This window comes from Acomys minous (genome assembly GCF_964271855.1).
Source record: "Acomys minous genome assembly, chromosome: 2".
Lineage (NCBI taxonomy): Eukaryota > Metazoa > Chordata > Mammalia > Rodentia > Muridae > Acomys > Acomys minous.
The window spans coordinates 98,543,987-98,568,771 of record NC_140484.1 but is presented as its reverse complement, the minus strand read 5'-3'; the positions used below and the strand labels follow the sequence as shown (position 1 = coordinate 98,568,771).

Genomic DNA, 24,785 nt, shown 5'->3' with positions numbered 1-24,785 from the left:
GATACCTCATAATTACACAGAAACAGACAGCATCAAATATAGACCAGGACTAAAAGAAAGGCCCCAGAAAGCCTTATGATAAAAGTAACCATACAAGTGCCATTGAGTACTTTTTGTGGTTGTCATAAACTGCTGTGCCCTGTGATTAAGAAAGCTGTTTACATGAAGTGGTATCTCATTGGAGAAGACTAATTTATCAGTTGGTTGGAGTTGTCAATTGGAGATAGCTTCTGCTCTGGAGATGAGAGTGTGCTGACAATTTCTTTCCTGGCATCCAATGGCCATCTGAGAGCAGAGACTATAATAATGGCATTTCCCTTTGTCTCCATCTTATTGCTATCAGGAGTCTCATTTATCCTACTTTCCCAATCAGCTTGTCTTGACAGGATTGTTTTATTACTGATGAGGCACATGTATTTTCTACTTTTCTCTCATTGAACATTCTATTATTTGAGATAACTTAAGGTAACAATGTTGTGCATATGTCCATAGAAAGAACTTTTCTACCAAATACAGTTTATTTTTAGCTTTGATATTATTATTTATTTACAAAATTTTCATGGCCTTTTTCACTAAATGATATTGTATGCAACCCCTACCCAGATCTAGCCAATGGACAGAACACTCTCCACAGTAAGGTGGATAGTGAGATATTACTTTCTCACATACTCTGGTGCCTCACCTTTGACCATGTCCCCTGGAGGGGGAGACCTGGTGGCACTCAGAAGAAGGACGCAGGTTACCAAGAAGAGACTTGATACCCTATGAACATATACAGAAGGAGGTAATCCCCCTCAGGAACAGTCATAGGGGAAGGGAATAAGGGGAAAATGGGAGGGAGGGAAGAATGGGAGGATACAAGGGATGGGATAACTATTGAGATGTAACAAGAATAAATTAATAAAGGAGAAAAAAAGAAAAAAATAATAAAAAAATAAAAAATCTTACCTGCATATTTGGTGTCAGGCATGACCATTTTTGCTAAGTATCTAATGTCTGTTAATTAGTATTCTGTTCTCATCATTATTTGAATTGGGGTGGTGGTATTTAATTTAAAGCAGCGGCACAGCTTTGTCTGAGTTGCATCTTGAAATCATAAACTATTCTTAAAGAGTTTTGTTATATATCATTTTGCAGCATGCATATACACACACAAACAATCAAATACACAAGGGTTCTTATCTTATTTATTTAACCCTATTGTATGCCTTACATTAGTTTTATTCTTTTCAAATATATTCAGGTTCAGGAGTGACTGTCAAGAGAAACAAAGTACAGACATTTCAACAAACATATTCAAAAATATAAATATATTATTGCTTACAGATCTCAGTAGAGGAATTTTTAAATTATCAAACGTGATAGAATGATGCATTAATAGTAACAGCTGGGTGAGGTAAGGGTATTATTGAATAGACATTATTGAGGATTATGAGCTATATAAGATCAATGAGAGAGGTATCTGTATATACATGGAGTGTCCCATCTCTTTTTACTGTGTACACCACTATCTAAAAAGGCCTTTTTTCCATTTGTGTTATGGTGGAAGGTATCATGTTTCTAGGCAATCTCATGAGGGCTAAGTAAGTTTTGCTGTGGCTTTCTGCATGAGTGGTACGTACAGGAAGGCTTACTAGAGCATATCAAATGTTGATTTGACTTTCCACTAAACAATTTACATTAGGGTGTTCATCTTGGACATAGATGTCTGCATAACCAATTTTAGAAAGTTTTAAGAGTCAGAAAATGCAAAATACAGCCAAAAGTACATTCATTGCTTTTGTTTTACTAAAAAAAAAATGACGCTGATACTCAAACAGATCCCTATGTATTCTTCCTGAAATTACTTCTCCAGTGTAGGCACTGTCACTTCATCCTAAGTCTGGCCTGGTCTAAAGAGCTGGAATGTCTTAAGAAGGAAAAATCTGTTATTATTTAGTGACAGAATTCATTAAAAATATATGCATGATAATCTATGGATCTTCTATCCTGATGATCCTTGATTGTAAGACCACTTCCTATTTGGGTGGATACCTCCTTCCTTGATGGCTTTAAGTCCCTTTTTGTTATAGCCTTTTTACAACTTCAGAAATGGCATTCATGATAATGAAATATAGGTGAAGACAATCAAGTCTTTCCTAGATTTAGGCAAGTTTCATGAAAATTTAATGATTTTTTTTCTTTTTTCAGTGAAAAAGTCTATGGAGGATTGGTAGATTTGCACAGCCTGGGCTTTCTCAAGCAAGCCATGTTTTGGGTGGAGAGGAAGCAGCTACTACTATAGATGAGCCTCTCTGATGAACCAGGTCATACATAAATGTGGTTTACTCTATTAGTATAGTATATCAGTTGTAATTGGGGAAGATATGTTAGTGAGAATGCAAGGATAATATGATTATTTTCATGCACTCACACATGTTCTTGGTTTAGAAACCTCCCATCAACCCCTTAGAATGACTCTATCAGTATAACAATGCTGATAGCTTAGAAAAGCAGCTGCTAGATTAATCCCTGGACTTTCCAAAAAAGTATTAAAGTATTGAAGCACTAACCTATGTGTTTGCCTTGTGGAAAAGGGTGGACAAGGTGATAAGAAAGCCTGCTCAGAGTTGAAGACAAACAGAAGAATTTGTATTTTTATTTTATATGCCAACATGTAATCATAGTATCATATTTACTGATAAATGTTTATAATTATAAGAATAAAAGTGGTAAGAAACTATCATTCTATAGTTATTAGTAGACATTTTTCATTATTATGCAAAAATGAGGTCTTGAATACTGAATCATACATTTTTTAACAAAGCAATCAGTATTAGAAAAATACCACCAGTAGGTTTTACAGACCTGCAACTAATTCCTCTACTATGCATTATGACTTTATTCAGACCTTACATTAAACTAAGAATTACAGTCTTCTCCTCCCTTGCTATATTCTCAAACTTAGATGAAGTAAGGAGTGAGTGTGCAACTCTGTGTGTTCTTTTCAGAAGTATATGTTTTAGTTATTATTTGGTAGCTATCCTCTTTTGATGCTTCCTTCATTACTTGTATTCTTCAGAAATTTGAATTTCTCTAACATCATGTCTCAGAATAGGAGCCTGTGAAAACATGCCAAAATAGTCCCATCCATCATAGAGGATATAGAGGAAATTTATCTCTTTTTTTTGAGATTTTGACTTAGAAACTGTTATTTTTAACAATGATTCACAGTCCATTCTTCAGTCTCCCAACAACAGCTGAATTCTCCCTTCCTAGTCTCATAAATGCTTCCTTTTGTCCAAGAGACTGTCAACACCTCTCTGGTTCACTGGGAGCAGAGGTACCCAACTTCTTTGCTGACCTCCAACTAAACTCATCCCCATCAAGTGAGATTCCTGAGGTAGCTTTCTCTGCTGTTCTGCGACAGCCGCTAAAAAATTGGAGTGCACTCATAGCTGCATCCCTGTGGCTAACTCATCTGTTGAGTTAGGTTGTGACTAACTCATCTGTTGAGCTAGGCTGCTGGTTGCTAGTTAGTGCTGATGGGCTACTAACTGGTCTGCACCAAACCCTTGGATCACTAACCATTTTGGGGATGTCCTGACAGCTTAGGCTTACTGTCCTCACCTCCCCATGGGAAACATCCAGGCATCCATTCTTCCTGACACACCTTTGGGAACACCCACCTTAAAGCTTACATGCCTCTACAACCAAATTTGGACACACCCAAAACTAAAGTGTTTTAATTATTGCCAGCAATTGGGTAAATGGAAGGAATCTCCTATATCTAGACTTTTTCTTTGCTCTCCCAAAAGTCTCACAAAACATCAACATTGTCTTCAGCCTTTTTTCTTTGCTCTCTCAAGAGTTTCAAATGTACACCTAAAGGAAATTTTCTCCCTGGCCTACTAACTTCGTCTTCTGCCCATATATATGTTCCAGCATCCTGGCAGACTGCCTACATCTGGGACATCATCAAAAGAGCTACCCACAAATGCTCCCGTCCAACCTTAGAAATCATGCCAGCTGGACCTGCTCATCCCAGCTGGACCTGCATTGCCCTTCCTGGCTACAGATTTTTCTCAGACTCTGGCCAACAAATACAACAGCCTGTTCTTCCAAAACTTGGCCAACATTTCAGCCTTTTAAATGCCCTATCGCCACTCTACTCTCAGCAGGCAGTAGTTAAGACAATTATTTCTCCCCTTATCTATTTACAAAAGGCTGAAATGGTGTGCTCCAGGTTCCCCCAGCACTCCTCATTCCCTATCTGCTATAAGGCATGGCTGACATAGCCTGCCATCTACCTTGAATTTTCAGGGCAGAACTTTTCCTTCCTCTTCATGATACAATTTGGACATTTTGTTGCTATTGCTGTTTTTTCTATCTTCTTTCGCCATTACCTACATTTATATACTTTATCTTGCCTTATATAAAAACAACCAAGCATTCCTCATTTTTAAAGATAGGAAAAGGTAAGAATGTTAGGATTCTTCTTCAGTGGGCCTACCTGTGATGTCACTGCTTACTTGCCATGGGGGATTACCTCTGCCCTTGGCCATATAAAAGACACCCTCCATGTGGCACTCTCTCTACCTCTCTACTTTTCTACCACTCTACCTCTCTCTACCTCTCCTCTTTACCTTTCTCTCTACTTCTCTCTCTCTCTCTCTCTCTCTCTCTCTCTCTCTCTCTCTCTTTTTCTCTCTCTCCCTGGGGTGCCCTTTCCCCTTTCCTTCTCCTCCCATGCTCATTTAATAAACTTCGTGTAACATAACATCTGCTACCTGCTACCTTATATTCTATCATCTGACATCATCTTTACTTTCTATATATAACAGGTAGTGGGGTTCCTCTTTTCTGAAGAATAAGGGAGGGAGATGGTAGAAGAGAGTGGGAGTGTGGTAGTGGCATAAGAGGAGGGAAAAAGGCTATGACCAGGATGTAAAGTGAATAAATAAGTAAATAAATAAATAGTTACATAAACACATAAACAATAAAATAAATCAATAAATAAAAATTTTAAAATGGCAAAAATAGAAAGCGTGAATTTGTCCAGTATTAGGAATCAGTATAGGAACCTGTAAAAACACACCAAGGTTGCCAGCCCCATCCATTAGAGGCAACATAAAGGACATTTATCTCTCTCTTTAATAAATTCTATGGCTGTATGACATTTAACCTATTGTTTTTAATAATGCCACAGAGGTTAATTTGTAAGATATATGATGTTTGATTATTAGTTAAATTAAAGCTACATTTTGTCACATGGTTTGATCTGTGATATGATTATATTTTAAAATTTTACATTATAAAATATTTACATCATTTCTACTTTTTATTTTTGTTCTTCACATTCTTCCATATAACCTTCCTTGTTATTTTCATATCCATGTCTTCTTTCACTACTTGTTCTTTTTTCCTTTTCTTTCTTCCTTCCTTCCTTTCTTTCTTTCTCTTTGTTGTTTTGTTTATCTATTCAGGGTTTCTCTGTCTAGCTTTAGCTGTCTGGGACTTGCTTTGTAAACCAGGCTGTCCTCGAACTCACAATGACCACCTCTGCCTCCCAAATGCTGGGATTAAATGAATGTGTGTGAACACACACACACACACACACACACACACACACACACACACACACACACACACACACACGGGGGTGGGAGAGAGAGAGAGAGAGAGAGAGAGAGAGAGACTCCTAACTAAGTAAATGATGAAATCAGTTATGTTTAGCATGGATATAAAAAGATTCAACTTTCCTAATTGAGAACTTCTGAGAAATTTTTTACCTAGTAAGATTTATGGCAGTTTCCCATATAAGTTAAATAACAATTACTAAATGATTGTTTTGATCACGCAAATTATCTGAAATAATTATATATTTATATGAATGTGTGTATTTACTGTGTGTGTGTGTGTATGGTTGTATGTTTAGTGACACACTATCATAAGTTTTGAAACAAGGTAAGTGCCTTTGTCAAGTGATCATCAGAGAGGCTTCCTCCAGCAGTCAGAAATTATGTGAAGATAGAATATAAATTGGAATTTTCCATTGGGTTCTTATCTTGGAGTCCTGGGAACCTCACAGAAGACAGGGAGCAATGATTGTAAGAGTCAGAGAGGATGGAGAACACCAGGAGAACATGGCTCACTGAATCAAATAAGCTGGAACCATATGGGTTCATAGAGCCTCACGTGGCAAACATGGGGCCTTCAAGGTTCTGTACCATGTCCTCTGCATACGTGTTGTGGCTATTAGTTTCGAATTTTTGTTTGGACTCTTAACCATGAGTGCAGCTATATCTCCAACTCTCTGGCCTCTTCTTAGGACTCTTTTGCTAAAATTGGGTTGAATTGTCCAGCCATGATATGAGAACCTTCACCTTGTCTTAAAATTTTTGTGTTGTGTTTGGTTGTTGTCTCTTGGAACTCTGCCTTTTCCTGAAGGGAAATGGAAGGGGATTGGATTTGTGATAGACAGGATGCTAGGGGAAACTGGGAGGAATAGAAGAAGGGAAACATGTGGTCAGAATATATCCTCTGAGAGAAGAATGTATTTATTTAAAAAATGACGTGTGCATGGAGTGTTCTGATTTTATTCTTATTTTCAGAATAGTTTTATTAATACTAGGCTTATTGTGCTTCTGTAAACATTTTACAATTATTTTTGTCAATAAGACAAGAGAATAACATATGTGATTTTGTGGGTTGCCAACACAAGAATTTTCTCTATTGCTTGTGAATACTGAATTCCTAAAAATGTTAAAACATCCTGTTTATGAATTTTGACTTTTATAGTTAACTGCATCTTCATAATAATATGAAAATAATTTTGTTCACTTGTAGGTTGGTGGAGATCATTGTACACTACAGAGGAGGGGGAAGAAAAATTGTATGAGACAGATTTTGAGGACATCATGACCTCATTGCCAACTAAATCAACTAAGAAGATTCATAGGTTCTCACAGAGACTCAGAACCTGTATGCACTGAGCTGTCCTCTGCATATATGTTAGGTTTTATAGCTTGGTGTTTTTGTAGGACTGCTCACAGTAGGAGTGGGTCTTCTGAAAATTTCCCTGCTCTTAAGAGCATTTCTCTGATAAAATATTGCCAAATCCAGCCCTGATATGAGGGTCCTCTTGTTTATTTTGTGTTCGATATGAACTTTATTTTTATGTCTACACCTGTATCACAGTTAAAGTTTCCTTTTTTACATGAAATTTACTTTTTATTCACCTTTCATCCTGATCACAGCCCCCTTCTTCTTCTCCCCCTGGTCCCATGCTCCCACCCTTACACCATTTCTGTTCTTTCCTTTTCCTCCAATAAGGGACCCCCCATACTAACTTATCCTCGTACATCAAGTTGCATCAGGACTAAATTTATCCTCTCCTGATTAGGCCAGAGAAGGCAGCCAAGTTGGGGAAAGTACCCCAAAAGCAAGCAACAGAGTCATTGTTAGAGACAGCACCTACTCCATTTGTCAGGGGAATACATGAATACCAAGCTGCTCATCAGATACCTATGTGTCCATGACTTAGGTAGGGATTGTGGGGGTGGGTGGTGAGAGGCCTGGGAAGGAGAGAAAGGAAACCAATTTGGAGAAGTATCTCTGGGACAAACTGGAGACCTTTTACAGGGATGGTTCCTGGGAGCATATGAGGCTAACTCTAGCTGAGACTCTTAACAGCAGGGGACTTGGAGACTGAAGTGGCAACCTCCAACCAAGCTAAACTTCCAGTGGAGCGAGGGGGACATACACCTACCTGCATGGATAAAAATGGACCAGAGATTGATGGAATGTCCACCCAATGACTGACTCAAACTTAGACCCACCCCATAGGAGAAAGCCAATCCCAGAGACTAATTATGATAATCTCCTATGCTTGCAGACAATGCTCTGAGAGGTTCCACACATCAGCCGATCTAAACAGATAGTGAGACCCTCAGCAAAACATTAGTGGAGATCAGGGAGTCTTGTGGAACAGTGGGAGTAGGATAGAAGGACAAAGAGGAGAAAATAGCTCCACAAGAAGACCAATAAGGTAAACTGACCTAGGCCCATGGGGGCTTACAAGACTGAAGCACCAACCAGAGAGCCTGTATGGTCATGATCTAGGCCCCAGACATATATATAATTGACAAGATGTTTCTCTTCTTATTGTAACTTGATATGCCATGTTGCTTTGGGAGGACTGCTCCTGTTTGAAAGGATACAGATCAGGAGTAGATCCCAAGGAGAGCAGTCATGGCTGGGAATTGGGAGAAGGGAATTGGGAAGGAAACTGCAGTGAGCATGTAATGTATGAAAAAAGGAATAAAGTGTATATATTTTTAAATTTGTCTTTTTCTTTTTAGGATGCTAATGCAGGGTCTCACCATGCTGCTCATGTTGATCTCAGACTCTGAGGAAGTCCCCTTGCCAGTCTCCTGAGGAGCTGTTACTAAAAGCAGAGATTCCATACCTAGCTGGTGGTATTGTAAATAAAGGGGCTTTCTGTTTTTCATTTTCTATTCTTAGATTCTTTCATTTAAATTCAATTGAAATTTGTATTTTCAAATAATTTCATGGTTCCTAGCAATATTTCTAAATTCGGACATTTTTGTGCATTTCTGACTATCTGTAGATATAACATTACATTTTTTCGAATTATAAATAGTTTATCTTGCTTGTCATAAATAAAACACAGAATATTCATCTACTTTTCCTTTTGTTCACTAATTTGACTGAGAATAATGTCCAGTAAATTTTCTGTGGAGAGGCATCCATTTGTAACTCTTCCTTTATAACTTCCTTGAAAGTACTGATCATTTTTGTATCCTAGATAGTTCCTTATATTCAAATTCATGAGCTGTGAATTCTAGACATGACTTGAAATGTCGAGCTTTTTATTTTATTTTATTTTATTTTTAGATTTCATAATTTTATTTTTTATTTTTTACTTTTTTCTCCTTTATTAATTTATTCTTGTTACATCTCAATGGTTATCCCATCCCTTGTATCCTCCCATTCTTCCCTCCCTCTCACTTTCCCCTTGTTCCCCTCCCCTATGACTGTTCCTGAGGGGGATTACCTCCCCCTGTATATGTTCATAGGGTATCAAGTCTCTTCTTGGTAACCTGCTGTCCTTCCTCTGAGTGCCACCAGGTCTCCCCCATAGAGCTCACTTTCTTAAATATGTGTTTTTTCAGACATTTATAAAATGAGTTTCAGTCATTTTATTCTCAATTTTGTGATCTCATCCTATTCTTTTCTTTCTAAGAACTTAGAAACTAAGTCTTCATATTATTTTGTTTCATTTTTTAAATGATATCTTGTTATGACTAGAGTATTTACATAATTTTAGCATGTGAGTCTCTCCAATTCTTTTTCTGAACTCTTGTCTTGACTGTCTAATTCATATATGATTTACTAATTTTATACACACACATGTATATATTCTCACACACAAACAAACATACGTTTTGTGCATTAATACAACCCACAGACTTAATTTAATTTTTCTTGTTCTTGGTTTACAGTATGGAGCATCATTTACCTCTTGTTAAGCAGGTCTTGTGTTAAGTTTGTAGCTATTAGTTATTGAAAATATATGTGCATTATGGCACCTTTAGAGATATATTGGCATACTGGACATTTTCATTTAAATGTATAAGTTTCTTGGAGAGTTTATAATTTGACTTTTTAACAGCTTTTATAAGCCCTTATTGAGCTATGAAAGTGAAAGCTAGTCTGCAAGGGTGAGGCTACTATGTTTTTCCAGTTCAGTTTTCTATAATCTCATATTCAAACTGCAATGATTTCAGCAATAGGTACTTTCCAGTTACTTAGTATGAGTGATCAATGGCTATAGAAATAGACTACACACTTGTGGTAGTCTCCTGGACTCACTTTACAAAAATTCAGTAAATTCACCAACTCAGTACTGAATTGTTTCTCTTGACTGGCTCTGAAATTTAGATATATTCATGGTTCCTCTTATGAAAATTATATTCCAAATTGTGTGTAATTTCAACACACACACACAATGTGTGAGTCTACATGAGGAAATTATATATACAATTTGGGATAAATATAAATGATTCCTTGTCATTTTTTATGGTCCACAGTGTTTTTATTTATTTTTATAAAATTTACTTTTCTATCATTATAGAACTGTTTAGCATAAATGCTAAACATACTTGTGATACTCACCTTTACAAGTTAGAAAACTATGTTTTTATTTTTGTAAGATTTGTGGGGAAATAAATATATCTAATTTTGTTCAGCACTATAAATCATGAACAAATGATTTTCACTTACTCTTTTGATCTGGAAACACCAAAATTCATTCGTGTTTCCAAGTATAAAAGGAGAGGTAGTGGTAGATCCAGAGAAAGACTCCAAACTTTCTAAAGTCAGGATGTATTTATTACCTTCTGTCGTGAAACAAGATGATCTGCTGATCACCTCATGAGACTGTAAAAAAATAGATTGAAGAAAGCATCATTAGGCAAAATTTCTGGTTCTTACAGCATTGCCATTTTAGCATGAGTATTAAGGTAATAGCTGATTTTCTCTTTCTTCTCAGTGAATATTTCATTCACAGAAGTATATTTGTTTAATTTTTATTAAATGTTTTATGCTTTATTAATGTTCATGCAGGATAATTTAATTTTTTTCTTCCAAACTCCATCCTGATCATTTTTGTCTGCATAAACACCTAATTCAATATTTTCCATATTATCTCCTTCTATATGACAAATATGAAAATAAAAACAGTCAGAAAACCAAACAAGATGAAAATGCTACAAAAACACACATAGAATCAAACAAACAAAAACACGTATTTCATTTTATTTTCTATTCTTGGGAAATAATGCAGCCCCATATTGTGGTTGATATTCCCATTAACTCCATTTGTAAACATAAATTTCCCTTTGCCAACAGATATGAAGACTTTCTAGAATTCTGGTTAGGAGTAGAACCTTATATTGACATACTTAATCAATGTTGGGATTGTAAGTAGTTTAAAATTTTGGAAGTCTTGTCAGTACCTATTATTGTTGTAGCTTCCCATAATATGTGCATATATGATAACAATTTTAATTTACTCACCATATATAAAGGACACAATTCCCCAGATAGGCATGCCAACAAGATCATTTCTAGTATTAGGAATGGGTTAAATCTTGCTGGGTCAATGGTCAAAGAGTTCCCATACACGGCAACCTAAAACAAGTATTAATATTGCTAAAGCTATTATTTACAGGGCAATCATAACAGAAAGGCTCTCTTCCTAAATATACCATTTACTTATGTCATCAAACAGAACAATGGAGTTTGTGCCCCAAAATATACTTCATCAGTATTAACTAGGTTCATGTGGCCAGAAGTTACTCTTCATGCAACTACAGGATAGAAGTATTCATCAATACCAAACAGCTAAACATTGCCTTAGGTCTGATTGTGGTTTTAATTATTTCAATCCCTTAACTCACCACTCATTATTAAAAGTGATGGCTATTTATCCAATTTATAGTGTACTTTCCTAAGCTGGTGGGCCATTATCCTCCTGACTGTCAGTCCACTGAAAGAGTGCTCCTCTCACAGGAGGCTTATATTATCATAGGAATGCCATATGCTCCTCATAATGTTCTATTCATTTTCTCCCTGTTTTCTTTATTGAGTCGATCTATGGCAAGGAAAGAAGAAGTGTACTCAAGTGAAAAAATAAAAGAAAAAGAGACACTTAAAGAATACACAATACTATAAGGTTTTTTGTCTCTGCAAATCTTAGTGCAAGAATAGAATCACTCTTAACCAATATTGCATATTTAGGATGACAGAGCATACCTAAAGATGTTCATTCACATGCTGTGATATCAAATTCTTATCACTGTCCACAGCCATCTTAGACAGGCTTCTTTCAGTGTGGGTTTGGCGGAGGCATAGAAGTTTTCAAATGGTCATAATATAAGAATTATATAGTGGGTATCTATGCATAGACAGTGTGGATAGAGAGACTCAATTCTGAAAGTCATGGTTGTATTTTACTTTCTTAAAGGAGAAGTCCACCAGAGAGTCATTGCAAAGAAGAGAGAATTTGATGGACAATGTTGAAGAAGATTGAGGAGGCAGAGAAATGACACCATTTGTGAACATTATGTAATCATTTTGCAATGAAGGGTAAGTTGATATACTAAACATATGTGGAAACAGTATAAAATAGGATCATTAGCTATAGAATAATTTATAAACATACCACTTGACTATTAATCAAAATGTCTTAACAGAAGGTCTTAGTTGAATTATGTTATATAATTGATCTTTCATTGGAAAATTTAATCAAGCAGGGTAAAATACAGTATCTATTTCTTAATGCCCTTACTCATGAAATGCTAACTAAGAGACAAAAATTATATATTTATTCATAAAATAAGAGCATTTACAGTTATGTCAATGACACATTTTTGGTAGTGCCACCTTTCTTCCCAATATAACTGAGCCTGTGGTTAATATACAACTACAATACATTTGTAGAATATATATATGTATATATATATACATACCACCTAATCTTAATATTTCAACAGACCTTCAATCTTTTTTCATTTATTTAGATTTGAGTAAAATCATAAAGGACAAAATAAAGAAAGAAAGAATGAAAGGGATAAAAGAATAGGGAAATAGGCAGAGAAAGAGAAAGAGCAAAGGAAGGAAGAAAAGGAAGAAAAGAAAAATGTCTATTATGATGTAACTAATGTTATTTCTTCTCAAGTCTCTGATGAGTTTGAAGAACAGATAGTTTAGTTTTACAATTAAGCTTAACTGTTTATGGATGAAGATGTTTTTATGTCTAGATAAATATTTTAAGCAGATAAAAATGAAATATGATAGATAGTGATTTTCAGTCAGATTCTTATACTCACCAAGACAGGAAAGAAAATTTCTCCAAGATTGCCAAATACAAATAGCCAAAACACCATGAATGTAAAACTTATATAATTCCTGATTCTTTTGTGATTTTTCTTAATGTAAGTAGCTTATTGTATATATGTGCAATAATATAAATGTATTTGAAAAATAAGTAATAAAAAGAAAACAGAAAAGAGAACACAATAAATTCTTTTAAATATTTCTGTAGCTTCTAATCTTATATGATATATGATGAAAATTCATTTTGTAATTAATGAACTTATTTATTCACTTTATACCCTGGCCACACACACACATCCCTTCTTACCACCCAGTCCTCCTCTCTCTCCTTCCCCTACATCCTTTCCCTTATTTCTCAGAAAAAGGAAGCTTCTGCTTCCCTTTAACCCCAACTCATCAAGTTGTATCATGACTTAGCATGTCCTCTTCCCTTGTGGCCTGGGTGGGCAGTCCTACCAACAGGAAGTGATCAAACAGCAGGCAAGAGAGTCCCCTCAGAGACAGGCCCCATTCCCAGTAGTAGAGAACTCACATGAGGCCTTAGGTACCTTGACTACATCTCTGTAGCAGACCTAGTTCCAGTCTACACAAGGTCCTTGGTTGGTGCTTCAATCTCAGCTGTACCCTCTGCATCTTGGTTAGTTGACATTTTAGGTCTTCTCAGGAGGCAACTCTTCATATATACCCAAAAGACACTCCACCAGATGAGAAGGACACTTGCCTTAACTATGGTCATAATAGATTTATTTATAATAGCCAGAATCTGGAAACAACCTAGATTTCCCTCATGCAAAGAATGGATAAAGAAACTATGGGACAATACAAAATGGAATGCAACTCAGCTATTATACACAAAACAAAAACAAAAAAAAATCAAGAAAGTTGTGGGCAAATGTATGGAACTAGGAAAGATGATCCTGAGTGAAGTAACCCAGGCCCAGAAATACACATATCATGTATATTCATTTATATATGGCTTTTTGCCATACAGTACATGATAAACATTCCTCAATGCACAGACCCAAAGCAGATAATTAACAAAATGGATCCAAGGGAGGATGCTTAAATCTCACTCAGAAGGGGTCCTGCAAGTAAAACATCATGACCACAGATAGATCTGTGCACAGGGGGTTCTGCTAAAACTACTGAGCCAAATAAGGACAATGCATGCAGTAAACATTGAACCCCTATTCAGATCTAGCCAACGGACAGGACATTCTCAACAATTATGTGGAGAGTGAGGACTGATTCAGACATGAATTCTGGTACCCCATATTTGACCACTTCTCTGTGGTGGGGAGGCCTTGTTGCACTCAGAGAAAAGATAAGCTGGATACCAAGTAGTGGGGGAGGAGGTCCCCCTTGGTCATAGACCTAGGGAGGGGGAATAGGGTGAAAGCAGGATGGAGGGTGGAACAGGTAAAGTGCAGGGAAAGCAATTGAGATGTAATCTGAAGAAATTAATAAAAGTAAATAACATTATATATGAAAAATATAAACTGATCATTTTCAGAGAAAAAAGAAGGGGTAACAGAACAAACAGAGATAGTGGTTGCAGAGAGATATGAAGGTGGAAATCAGACATGGGGAGATCAAGCCTGGAGGACAAGGACAAAAGAAACTGTGAGCTGGGGCATCTATGTGACAATCTAGATACCTAAATTAAGGTAGGCTCCTGGGAAGATATGAGAGGGACTCTATCAGATCTCCTATTAGCAAGCGTCATAGACTGAAGAAGACACTGCATAAACAGACAAGTCATCTAGTAGAAGGTGGGGAACCCCAACCAACCCAAAAACCTTCAGCCCCAAACTCACCCTGTCTACAAGATGTGCCTGGATAAAGATAGGGTAGAGAATGATAGAGTGTTGAAACAATGCCTGGCTCAAGTCAAGACCCACCCCATTGTTGGTAACCTACCCCTGACACTATTAACAGTATTCGGCTATGCTTGCAAACAGGAACCTAGACAATTGTCCTCTGGGATTCTCCACCCAGCATAGTCCTACATTCATTGATATCTAGGGAATCTCGTGGAAAATTATGGTGAAGTATAAAAGGATTTAAAGATGATGGGAGCTCCACAATAAGAATATTTGTTTTAATGTCCACTTTATCTAAGATGAATCATTCACACCAGTAACGAAGTGGAAAATGATAGGAAAGACATTGACAAGTTTTATTAAGAAGTTTTGAGCTGTTATTTAACAATAAATAATTGTTTCTGGAAAAGAGTCTGATAGAGCTGCCTTGTCTTAGGGAACTGATCTTCGATTTTTTTCCCTTTTCTGAGTCATCATGCACTCTGTTCTGTTCTTAGTGTCACTGTCTTGATGTTACACATGATCTTTTAACAGAAATCACCCAACTCAATTCATTGATCTTGACTTGGGTTGAATTGTTTTTAGATATTATTCTGTTATTTGCCACATTCCTTTGTATCTTCCAAGGGACTGTCCATCATCATGAACATAAAGAGGGTAGTTATTTCTACCTGCTTTTGGAGCCAATAAACTTGTCCTAAGTTATATACTCTAATATGTTGTCCATCCATTTTCACACATAAGTCATATTTATACTTTTGTGTGTAATATTAAATATGTATCAGAACATTTTTGCTCATGTAAGCATGCATGTGTTCATTTTCTGGAATATGTCCAGATTTTTTTCTTTTCTTTTTTGGTGTCCATTAAAAATAATCTGGGATTATCCCGACAAGGTGTTCCTTTCAGTCACATTCAGGTCACTGTCAGCTATTACAGCCAAGCCACCTTCAATATATGACTCTGGAACATCATTAGAGGTTCAGAATTTGTTTCATATATAAAAATATTATCAATAATTCCATTCATGCTTCTGGAATATTAGAGATAGTCTCTTAACATATTTCTTTAATTTCTGTGCTAAGAATATTGTTATATCATGTTCCTTCCATTTTTTCCCTTCAAACATTCCAATATACTTCTCTTTATTCTGTTTGAAATTTGTGGACCTTTTGCTTATTTGTTGTTATGACATAATGTGCAGATATGTATATTTAGATACATTTATGCCCCCAAACATAATCACTTAGGATTCATAATCGCTGAGAAATTTTGTGCTTTTTTAACTCTTACCTTTCTGAGACTCCTACTGTAACTTTAGGTGGGGTAATGTTTTATAGATGTATCCATTGAAACTAGGCTCCACAACTTTCCTTTTTGATTCAGTGTGGTTTACTGAATTTATCTCCTTCTACTTCAAAGAGAGGATTCCTTCATGGTGTGTGAAACTCACACTTCTGTAGGCAATACAAAAACTTTATAATGATGTTAAGGATTATGCTGCTTTAGTAATGGCATCATTCTTAGCATTATCTCTTCTAAGAATCATGCAGTAGTGAGCTAAGTTTTCAGTACCAGACATAGATTTATTCAAGATGAGTAAGTCTTAGGATCAATTAGAGAGTTCTTGATTAGTGGCAAAGTATGTGCGGCATTACTGCACATGTAGTATTTATTTTTGTGTTAGTTTGGTGTATGTTGTGGATCATAGATGTAATCGCTGAGCAAGTCTTTTGATTGCTTCCTTCCTTTGAAATGTTGTGTGGCCTTTTCTGATGTTATGAAAACCAGTCCTCATGCGAAAGATTTTAAGGTCAGTTTCACATCATAAATCATTAAGCCCTGTGTCTGAAGTATGGAGATTGGGATAGATACTGAGACTTCCTCTTGGGACTCCAAGTGAGTGAGATAAGAGAGAATGGAAAATAGAAAGATCCAGAGGGTCCTAGAAACCCACAAGAAGACCATTAAGCCTGCAAATCTGGAACCAGGGGTGGTCTGCTCAAACTACTGTACTAACCAACGACAATGCATGCAGTAAACCTAGAACTCCTATCCAGATCTAGCCAATGGACAGCACATTCTCCACAGTTGTGTGCAGAGCAAGGACTGAGTCTGACATGAACTCTGGTGCTCCCTATTTGACCACTTCCTCTCAGTGGGGAGACCTGGCGACACTCTGAGGAAGAGTAAGGAGGCTATCACAATGAGATATGATAGGCTGTAATCATGTGGTGCAGGAGGAGGTCCCATTCTGTTACAGACTTAAGGGAGGAGAATAGGATGGGAGAGGGAGAGGGAATGGGAGGACACAAGTGAGGAGATAACAATTGAGATGTAATCTGAATAAATTAATTAAATAAAAATATGATACTTTAATTAATACAGACTTACTTTCTACATCTGGGGGCTGATGGTAGGTAACACAGCCATTTTGTTTTGGGAATCTCTTGAACAGACCTTAAGAGCAACTCAATAGAGAGAATCTTTTACCTATTTTGTGAGTTTTTCCTGGTGGAACATGTGTGTGTGTGTGTGTGTGTGTGTGTGTGTGTGTGTGTGTGTGTGTGTGTGTTTGTGTGTGTACCATAATTTTTAGTTCAGTGATAGTATGATTGCCTATGACTATTCATGTATCATTATTGTTATTTCACATCTTCGATTTTATGTATATACCTATCTACTCCAGAAAAAGCCCTTATTTTATGATTTTCCCAATCAGTTCCCTTTTTGACATTTTTTTTTGTTTTTCTTTTTTATTCGTTTAGTGTCAATGTTTCTTGATATAGCCATGGCCTGCCTAGACTCTCTTTGTCAGTCAGGCAGACATTAAACTCACTGAAACCCACTCTTCTTCGACTCTCCGAGTGCTGCAATTACAGCCATGCAGCACTGGGATGGGCTTTATTGTATTTTTATATGGGAAATACATTGATTTTGAAATGCAAAGCTAATTTGTGAGCTCATTAGAACTTGCATTGCTATATTTGGAAAACAAAAAATAATGATTAGAGGACAGGGACAGAGAGGTTGGAATAAAGAAAAGGCATGGGCTGTGGCTCCATCTGCATCACTCAGGAAGTGATGGCCTGCGGCCGGCCCCAGGGTACCGCTGTCTACAAGGTGGCTGAGTATGCGCGGCGCTTTGAGGTCCCAGTGATAGCTGATGGCGGCATCCAGACCGTGGGCCATGTGGTCAAGGCCCTGGCACTTGGAGCCTCTACAGTGATGATGGGCTCCTTGCTGGCTGCCACCACGGAGGCCCCCGGCGAATATTTCTTCTCAGATGGGGTGAGGCTTAAGAAGTACCGAGGCATGGGGTCTCTGGACGCCATGGAGAAGAGCAGCAGCAGCCAGAAACGATACTTCAGCGAGGGGGATAAGGTGAAGATTGCACAGGGTGTCTCAGGCTCCATCCAGGATAAAGGCTCCATTCAGAAGTTTGTGCCCTACCTCATAGCGGGGATCCAGCATGGTTGCCAGGATATTGGGGCCCAAAGCCTGTCTGTTCTACGATCCATGATGTACTCAGGAGAGCTCAAGTTTGAGAAGTGGACCATGTCAGCCCAGATAGAGGGCGGCGTGCATGGCCTACACTCTTACGAGAAGCGGCTGTACTGAGGATGGCAGTGGAGGCCAAGGCAGTGGAGGGGGTGAACCCCGGGGTCCCACTCCAGGAACGGCCCTCCTCCATAACTGAGCGGTCACAGATTTGCACTATGGGTTTCCCAGTTCCTTTCCAGGGAGAGAAGTGGAGTCCCCGAGGGGACTGTGGCCCCTCTCAGGGCACCCCCACAGGGTCAGGTAGCTCCCTGTGCCAGGCTCCCCCATGAGACCTACTGGGCTCCCCCCATCTTCAGCCCCTCCTCCCCCCCTCTGAGCCAAGTCAGCCTTGGCTCTCAGGTCCTGTGCTTGCCTCAGGTCTTTCTCGCTGGAGCCTGCTCTGGCCCAGTGTCCAACTCTGACCCCTGGGGAAGGTGGCCCCTCCTGGCTTCTCCTATAGGGCACCTCTTTCTCGCTGCCCCCTTCCCCCCCAGGAAATGGTGCTCTTTTGACCCTTCCTCTGGCCCATCCCTGGACTTCTGTCCTCTCAGCCATGTGGCATTTGGGTTCTGGACCTAAGCTAGGGGGAGGTCTCTGCCCCCTTCCTCTGGCTTGAGGCTCCCATGGACCCTGCCCCTCAGCCCACTTCCCCATCCCTGAGCTTGGGGAGGGCCTGACTATGACCACCTGCCCTTCATTCCTGACTCACCATCGTCCCAAGGTGAACCGTTTCTGCCCTCTCCTCTCAGCTGCAGTTGAAGGCTTTAACTTTGCACACTTTGGGGTCACAATCATGTCATTGTATATTAAATAATCTGAATAAATCATGCAGTTATCAATGCCAAAAAAAAAAAAAGAAAAGAAAAGGACAACCAAGAAAAAGAGAAAGACAGAGTGAATGAAAAGAATAGGAATGTCATGCCAGAAGAGTTTTGGGATGGGTGTTGAAATGGATTAGTCAGCAATAATGTAAGGAGATGAATTATAGTGGGGAAAGTCAGCGAAATAAACCTTAGCATACATATATGTCATTATAATATGTTTAGTTGTGTTATATTTCAGAAGTTGTAAGTCCTAATTACATTACTTCAAACTATATTAATTTTTTTTGCTAACCATATCACTATGCAATATAGAAATGCATTCTTGTTGAACTGTGAAATCTGTTCATACAAACTACCTAATTTAAAATGAAAGAAAATTGGAGATTATAGGGAGGTTTGCATGAACTTAGGTGAGGAATGTGAAAAGACCTGTTTAATGTGTGAGAAGGGATATATAGACAGCCATTGGCATTCCCTTGTTCTACTACATGTGTACGTTTAACCACAGAGCCGCACATTTTCACATTTCCTCAGATTTCAGTCCTGTATTAAAACAAAACTAAAATTAACATTAAAGAAGTATCTCAGAGGACGACACCAGACATAGTGTGGAGGAAATTTTGATAGTTATATGCAGTGAGTAGCAGTCAGGGATTTGAAATATATTTTTATTTAAGTTTAATATTGCAGTACTAAGGAGATGGCTCTGTCACCAATGTATTTGTCTCACAGTTATGACCCTCCACAGTTTATTTCTAATACGAATGTTAAATGTAGAGATAAAGGTTTGTGAAAAACCACTCTGTGACATCAGGGTTAGAGACAGAGAGACCTTTAAGTCTTGCTGCTTAGGTAGCATAGACTACATGTTGAAATCTTTCCCACTGTTAAATGTCATATAAATTCGACAAAGATAGCAGGTGTCTTCACTGAAATAGTATTTGGTGGACAGAACAGCACATTTCAACAAAGAACCACCCAAAATCTGAAGCGACATGCACAATTCTTGTACCAGAATAAGCCAAATAAATCCCAGCAATGTCATGAGCAGGAGGCATGAAGCCAAACTCACATCTGAAAAAGTAGCAGCATTAGCCTAGCTTCAGGTGGAGTGAGAGTCCTATATCTTCAGAATCACTTGCCATGAGAAACTGTTCATGCTCTAGTACATGGTTACACATCTATGCACACACAAACAGTGCCAAATGGACTGAATTTGTTTTAAAGAAGAGAGGATAAGAAGTTGGGAAGAATCATTAGTGGTTACTGAAGAGGAATTCAAGTCGAGACAATTGGGATGTGTAGTAAATATTAAATGTATATATCACTATGATAAACATCTATATGGGATGAATGATACCTGAGAAACAATTTGAGGAATCTTCCTCTAGTTTCCAAATTTATGCAGACTTTGTACTCACTCAATGGAGAAAATATATGTTAATTGCCTTAAACAAATGGTGAAAGTATGAGTAGAATTTGACTATTTTAAAAATATATTTTATTAATTTATTCATATTGCATCTAAATTGTTATCCCATCCCTTGTATCCTCCCATGCCATCCTAACTCCCATTTTCTCCTTACTCCCCTCCCCTATGATTGTGACTGAGGGGGACTTCCTCCCCCTTTATATGCTCATAGGGTATCAAGTCTCTTCTTGGTAGCCTGCTATCCTTCCTCTGAGTGCCAGTGGATGGTTGCAAAGAGTCAACAGCAGGGTGCATTTGACCATCCTTAATCACAGTCAGAGAGCCCCAGACCCAAATAGAACTTTTCTTGTATGGTGCTAGGATGAGGGATCAGGATGACCAGATAAAGCCTCGAGTTTCCTTACATCAATGGCAACTTTTCTCCAAAGTCAGATAAATCCGTCAACTTTGACAAAAAGAAAGGTGACTTAAGAAATGGATCAGGCTTCAAGGGAGAACTCTCCGAGCTTTCTTTTTCCATTTCTATGCATGAAACTTCTCTTTTGCTTAGCCTTTAATTCATTCTTCATTTGAATGCACACACTTAGCCTACGAGAGGTAACCAGTGCTAATAGAAATTTACACACATAGTATTTTTGGCACTTAGGGGCCTGGCTGCTGTCACCTCTCAGCAGGTACCAGGATCAAGTCAGATGTTGACTGAAACCTGTTCCTCATAGAAGGACTGCTTCTGATTTTATCTAGGCAACAGACAAACAGAAAAGGTAGGGATCCTTGATGGGATTATCCACAGTACATTTTATTTTGTCTTCTCTGTCAGCCTAATATTTCTTAATTATTTGTGTGACATATGAGGGAAGAAGGATTTCCACACTCCAATGAAAAGAACTTTACACAGTAAAAATTTCTGTCTTTTTTTAAATTGGCAATATCATCTTGTGTACTAAATATCTTTATTAGCAACCTCCCCCTTCCTGTCTTTTTTATTGTGCTAAGTCACGTGGTTTAATGTAGCTGTATTACTTTGTCTATGTTGCATTTTGCAATCACTAAACTTTTTCAATTTTTATAACATCTAATGGGTCCATGTTAACATTTTTCACTCTCAATTTCTCATCCTGTTGAGACTCTGAGGGGAACAATAATGTTAGAAGATATCATCAGCTCAGATAAAGAATAGACAATGCAACAAGATATTTTATTCTTATAGTAAATTTTGGGTAAGACTGTTTTAGAGGAGGTTCCCTCAAGTTAGTTAAGAAGTGACAAGGCTTTAATTTTACTAGCTTTCACTCACACTGCTTTGGAATTTTAGTAATGCAATTGCCTTTGTGTCACATAAGCATACTGATGGCTTTGTATGTAACTCCATTAAACACAATGGTTCACCCAGTAAGCATGAACTTACTGGGACCTGTTAAATTTTCTTTCCTGTCATCCATGTTGTTTCTGAGTCAAAGACATCACTCACTATGCCTCTCCAGGAAAAGAGAAAGTTCAGGGAAATATGTCCAGACCTATCTTAAGAATAATTCCTTACCAATGGAAAGACATTTTAAAAGAGTATCAAATAGTGTTTATATATAGATGCTGTCATTTCTCAATGATGCTCTCTGTCTGTTACATAGGCAGGTCTCCAAGTATTATACACTTGTGATCCTTCTGACTCAGCCTCTAGTGAGCTGTGACCACATGAACATGACCAAGCTTGGTACATATTACTTTAATGCATCTTATTTATGAGACAGAGTTATAATGTGCTTTTCAATATGATTTGAATCCCCTCTTACAGAGAGGTCACTTCTGTGGCTTTCAGGGTTTGTATCTTGGTAATATTGATGATCTGTTTTTTAATCTAGTAGTGTGCAGAATACTTCATTAGATGTAGTGAAACTTGTACCTGGAAACCAGCTGACTTTTTCCAGATTCAGTATCATCAATTCATGATATTTTCCGGTTGTGAAGAGAACTGATGATAATTGCAATGCATGTGATATATGGGGGGCAAGAGCAACACCATTAATCATTGATCCACAAAAAGTAATCCATTCTTGACTATGAAGATTTTTTTTGGTATCATATATGTCTAGATGAAAATTTTCTCACCCATCATATGGTATCTCCATTTAAATGACTGTTATGGACACAAACAAATACTCATATGTATATATTATATATATTATTCATATATTAGCAAGCATACATGTACATGTAGACACATATATATGTACACACACACACACACACACACACACACACACACACACACTTACTATTTTTCTTTAGCAGAATAACAGTATGAAGTTTAGTCAAAAACATAGGAGCTATTTGGGTTCCTGGTAACTTTAGCAGTTGCATATACAGCATCCAACTTATGGAATGGCCCTAAATTATATATTGTTATGCATTCCTTTTCATGAAAAATTAAAACACGTTTTACTTTTATATTTTGTTTTATATTTTATTAATTTATTCATATTACATCTCAATGGTTATCCCATCCCTTGTATCCTCCCATTCCTCCCTTCCTCCCATTTTCCCCTTACTCCCTTCCACTATGACTGTGACTTAAGGGGACCTCCTCCCCATGTATGTGCTCATAGGATATCAAGTCTCTTCTTGGTAGCCTGCTATCTTTCATCTGAGTGCCACCATGTCTCCCCATCTGGGACATACACAGAGAAGCCCTGTCTTGAAGTTAAAAAAAATAAAATTCCTGAGACCCCACCTGAAACTGTAGAATTTTATTTTTTAAGCTTTTATTTCAAGACAGGGCTTCTCTGTGTAGCCTTGGCCATCCTGGACTCTTGTTGTAGACCAGGGTAGCATCAATCTCACAGAGATATGCTTGGCTCTGCTTCCCCAAGTGCTGGGATTACAGGTGTTTCCCCTGTGGACTGCTATGAAAATTTTTAATTGATAAGAAATAGTAGTTTGACTTCTGATTATCACCTGCACACACATATCTATTTATCAGAAACATTCAGAAATAAATTTTATAACAAATAAGGACAAACTGTGTTGATCCAGTATAAATCAAGGCTATAATGGTAGCACATGGCAGAATTGACACAAGTAGAATGCAAAGAGGGAATATCGTGCTGCCCTTGGCTGTGCAGAGTCAGAATTAGAAGGGACCAGATAAAAATGGCTTTCTGTAGGAAAGCCATGCTAAAGCCCCAATTAGCACATACATGCTCATTACCAAAGCACCATTGGCTATATTAACTGTCGTCAATTGACGTGTAGCTCCAGGTAAATCACTTTTTTCCATATATTTCTTATTTCACTTTCCCTGTTTTTGCTAAAATTACACAGGGGAATGATAGTTACTTGAAAGAGTACCCCTAATGGAGATCTCCAAGGATACAATTTTGATTTCATTTTCTTGGCTTGAATTCTCTCTCCCCCTCTCCCTGTGCTGACTCTGCCTTCACATGTCACTCATAACTCAGTGTTTGACTCCAGGTGTCTAGACAAAGAATGGTTCACTTCATACTCTGGAAACTGAAACAAAGAGAAATTGGTTTCCTTACACTTCCTTGGCAAAAATAGCTATGTCAAGGGAAGTTCTTAAATTTCAGCATGAAAATCTCTGACAGTTTAGAAATGTAACATTTGCTGGCCCTGTTTTACCTTATATCCATGGCTTTCTGATAACAATGTATTGGAACATTGGTATCTACTTTGTTACCATCATTCTACCATTAAGAATCTCAGGGCTTCCACTTACTAATCCAACTTCTACTGACAGGTCAGTACATAGTGAAATATATATTTTTTCTTCTCCTTATCTTTTCACTCAATCCTTTGGTGGCACAGAAATCAAGAGTCCTATAAATACATTTTTTACTAAAATTTTCCTCTTAGGGAAGTTTCTTTTCTCTCTGATTTGTAATCTCTAATTAGTGATTAGTGTGTTTAAGTGGTTATATTGCTTTATCTGAGCTGTCTTTGGAATCACAAAATTTTTCCAGTCACATTTATTCTATATAACAGTGCAGTTATTGCATGAGATATGTTAAAATGATTCCCTTCAAGTTTTCCTCTTGTGGAAAATGTTGTGTGTGACAGGAATTCGTGATCAGGATAAATGATTAAGAGATAAATTGTAGCGACAAGTCAAGAAAACATATTTCAGAACGGATGTATTCCATCACTTATAGATCTCAGAGAAAGAACTTTTTATGGCATAATATGAAGGGATGATGAATTGAGAACATCTGAAAAAGGATTGGGAATTATGAGTTTTTGAGTTTA

General features: G+C 37.6%; 1 protein-coding gene across 1 annotated transcript in view; it reads left to right on the top strand.

Moving 5' to 3' along the window:
• LOC311592786 (uncharacterized protein) overlaps positions 1-24,785 on the top strand; it is a 386,211-nt gene that overhangs the window by 159,962 nt on the left and 201,464 nt on the right. The window contains exons 42-44 of the mRNA XM_084773587.1: positions 2,191-2,306; positions 8,343-8,464; positions 12,032-12,153. The gene's annotated coding sequence lies outside the window, so the exon portion shown is untranslated. The remainder of the gene's footprint in view (positions 1-2,190; positions 2,307-8,342; positions 8,465-12,031; positions 12,154-24,785) is intronic.